Source organism: Symphalangus syndactylus, chromosome 12 (genome assembly GCF_028878055.3).
Source record: "Symphalangus syndactylus isolate Jambi chromosome 12, NHGRI_mSymSyn1-v2.1_pri, whole genome shotgun sequence".
Lineage (NCBI taxonomy): Eukaryota > Metazoa > Chordata > Mammalia > Primates > Hylobatidae > Symphalangus > Symphalangus syndactylus.
In genome coordinates, this window is record NC_072441.2 from 81,911,089 (window position 1) to 81,915,000 (window position 3,912).

Sequence of the window (3,912 nt, forward strand, 5' to 3'; positions counted from 1 at the left end):
CTCTTTAAATACTTTATAAGCCAGGCATGGTAGCTCATGCCTATAATCCCAGCACTTTGGGAGGCTGAGGTGGAAGGATTGCTTGAGCCCAGGAATTCAAGACTAGCCTGGACAACACAGTGAGACCTCATCTCTCTTTAAAAATAATAATATTTAAAAATAAAATACAAAAAATATATACATATATGTTACAGAGGTTGGCTTTTTCATAAACAAAAATATGGCATTTGCAACAATGTCAATAAATTGTACAATTAAGTATATACATGGTGAAAATGATAACATGTTATTCAAAGACATTAAAAAAATCCAGGTGGGGCAGGGTGGCTCACACCTGAAAGCTCAAAACTTTGGGAGGTTGAGGTGTGAGGATCATTTGAGCCCAGGATTTTGAGACCAGCCTGGGCAACATAGTGAGACCTCATCTCTACAAAAAAATCAAAAAAATTAGGCAGGCATGGTGACATACACCTATAGTCCCAGCAACTCAGGAGGCTGAGGTGGGAGGATTGCTTGACCCTGGGAGGTGGAGGTTGCAGTGAGCCAAGATTGCACCACTGCACTCCAGCCTGGGCAACAGAGCAAGACCCTGTCTCAAAAAAAAAAAAAAGAAAAGAAAAAGAAAAAAAGTAAATTAATACCTTCTTAATTTTCAATCCTTAAAGAGAGTGCAAAAACAAGCCACAAACTAGATGACATTTGCAACATATATAAGGACAAGAGCAAAAATCTTTTTTTTTTTTTTTTTTTTTTTGAGACGGAGTCTTGCTCTGTCCCGCAGGCTGGAGTGCAGTGGCGCAAGCTCGGCTCACTGCAACCTCCACCTCCCGGGTTCACGCCATTCTCCTGCCTCAGCCTCCCGAGTAGCTGGGACTACAGGCGCCCGCCACCACGCCCGGCTAATTTTTTTTTTTTTTTGTATTTTTGGTAGAGACGGGGTTTCACCGTGTTAGCCAGGATGGTCTCGATCTTCTGACCTTGTGATCCGCCCACCTCGGCCTCCCAAAGTGCTGGGATTACAAGCTTGAGCCACCACGCCCGGCCGAAGAGCAAAAATCTTGACCAGAAACTTCACAGAAAGAGAAACTTATGGCCAATAAACATATGAAAAGGTGCTTGGCCAGGCACAGTGGCTCACGCCTGTGATCCCAGCACTTTGGGAGGACGCGGATCATGAGGTCAGGAAATTGAGGCCATGCTGGCTAAGACGGTGAAGCCCCGTCTCTACTAAAAAAAAAAAAAAAAAGAAAAGAAAAGAAAAGAAAAGAAAAGATGCTCAGAATCATCAGTAATCCTGGAAATACAAATTTTAAAAATCAGTTAACATTTCATACTAGGCACCAAAAAAACTTAGCCCAACAAAAAATAAGGATATGGAATAAATGGAATATGCAAAGCTGGTATGAGTGCAAATTAGTACAATAACCTTGAAAAACAAGGTGGCATTTTCTAGTAGAAATGAAAGTGTGAGTACTCTACACACCTGCAATTCCACTCATAGGTACAAACCTCCAGCAACTCGGGCACGTATCCTAGGAGATATCTACAGGAATGGTCACAGAAGCACTGTTTGTAATGGGGAAAATAGAAATAACCCAAAATGATAATTAGCAATAGCCAGAATAAATAATGTTATAGTCATATGATGAACTCTTACATAGCAGTGAAAACTAGCAAACTAGAGCAACTTGGATAAATCTCAAACATAACGTTGAGTGAAAAACAGCCAATAACAAAAGAATGCACATGGTATTATTCCATTTACATAAAACTCACAATAATGTAAACCCATATATCGTTTAGAGATGAAAACACATGTAGTAAAAATTACTAAGAAAGGAAATGACAAATAGTATTACCAGATAGCGGTCCCACTGAGAGGGAAGAAAATGAGATGGGGAAGACAAGTTAGGGAATTAGAAGGTGATGGTAATGTTCACTTGTTATACTGGGTGGATTTTGTGTCATTGTTCTTGTATGTTAGATTTAGTCTATAAACAGTTTTATATATTCCCAATATCTAATTAAAACATTTAAGAGACAAAGATAAGGAAAAAATGGTCAAAGAATGTCATGAGACAGGCACTAATGAGCTGGCCTGGAATCAGGAGAACTCAGTTCTGCTCGCAGCTCCCTCTTAACTTACAGTCTGACCTGGGTAGAGGCAATGGCTTCCCTGTAGCTCACTCTTCTCACTTGTCCAGTGGGGTTAATCATATATACTACACAGGCTGAGCACAGCGGCTCACATGGCTCACACCTTAATCCCAGCACTTTGGGAGGCCACATGGGGAGGATCACTTGAGGTCAGGAATTCAAGCCCAGCTTGAGCAAAACAGCAAGACCTCATCTCTACAAAAAACAAATTAGCCAGACATGTTGGTGTAGCTGTACATGTAGCTGTAGTCCTAGCTACTCGGGAGGCTGAGGAGAGAGGATCACTTGAGCCCAGGAGTTGGAGGCTGCAGTGAGCTATGATAGTGTCACTGCACTCTATCCTGGGCAACAGAGAGAGACAGTCTCTAAAAACTTAAAATAATACATACTACACATAAATCTTCTAAGATGACAAGAGGCAATGGCTATGATAGGTGCCTCACAAAAATGAAGTTGCTATACAAACGTGGTCCTATACAAAGGTGGTGGCATTATTCTTGACAATTTCCTATTTGCTTGGCAAAAAACAGAGAGCTACTTCCTGTGACTCAGTCCTAAACCCCCTTACCTGGGGCCCGCCCCAGTTTACAGAGATGGTCTGTGGTGCTGCTGTTGCAGCTTCACCAGTGTGAGGGTGATTAGATTGTAGGATTAATGTCAGTAATGGAAGGACCTCAACTGAAGGAAGTGGAGAGACTAGAGCCACTCCCACTGCTCAACCTTCAGAGAAGCAAAATGACCTCTCATGAAGCCCTCAGCTCACATCCTAACTTTTCCCCATCCTGTAAGCCCACACCATACTCAACAGTGAGCTGAAAGGATTCAATTCCAACTCTAAATTGGTTGGAGCAATAAAATGTCCAGTCTGTGCACCTCTCCACACCCAGTTCCACCATTTGACTGCTGCACCTACCATATTGCATTGTAAATGCTGCTTCCCTCCCCTACCCTGCGAGAAAAAAAGAAAACACCTTAAAAATTATACCCCTAAAGATTTGCTGTTTGTTTTGTTTTTTGTTTTATTCTTGAAATTCCTGTTCCTTTTCCCCTCCACCACTGTGGAGAAGCAGAAACGAAAGGACACGCCTGTTTACTTAGCAGGTGTACCGTGCACCTGTGTTGATTCTCCTGCACCGGTGGCCTGCCCACCCACCAGAGCTCCCCAGGAACGCCGGGCAGACGGCCTTGCCTGAGCATCCCCTCTCCGCAGCAGCGGGCTTCCTGTCACTGAAACTCCTCTTCCCTCTCCTCAGGCAGCATTGATTTGTACGAAGGTCTTCTAGCCCTGCAGGTTCGGGAGGGGAGGCACAGGATTCAGATTCCATTTGTCTTTTTTTTTTTTTTTTTTTTTTGAGACGGAGTCTTGCTCTGTCACCCAGGCTGGAGTGCAGTGGCGCGATCTCGGCTCACTGCAAGCTCCGCCTCCCGGGTTCACGCCATTCTCCTGCCTCAGCCTCTCCGAGTAGCTGGGACTACAGGCACCCGCCACCACGCCCGGCTAATTTTTTGTATTTTTTTGGTAGAGACGGGGTTTCACCGTGGTCTCGATCTCCTGACCTCGTGATCCGCCCGCCTCGGCCTCCCAAAGTGCTGGGATTACAAGCGTGAGCCACCGCGCCCGGCGATTCCATTTGTCTTTACAAAGGGACCGCCTTTCCCTCGTGGACTTGCTTATGGTAGGTGTGCCGATTGTGAAGCTGAGTTGCTTAATTCTAGGGCTGATTGCCAGGAGCTAAAGTATCCCTCTACCCTGAC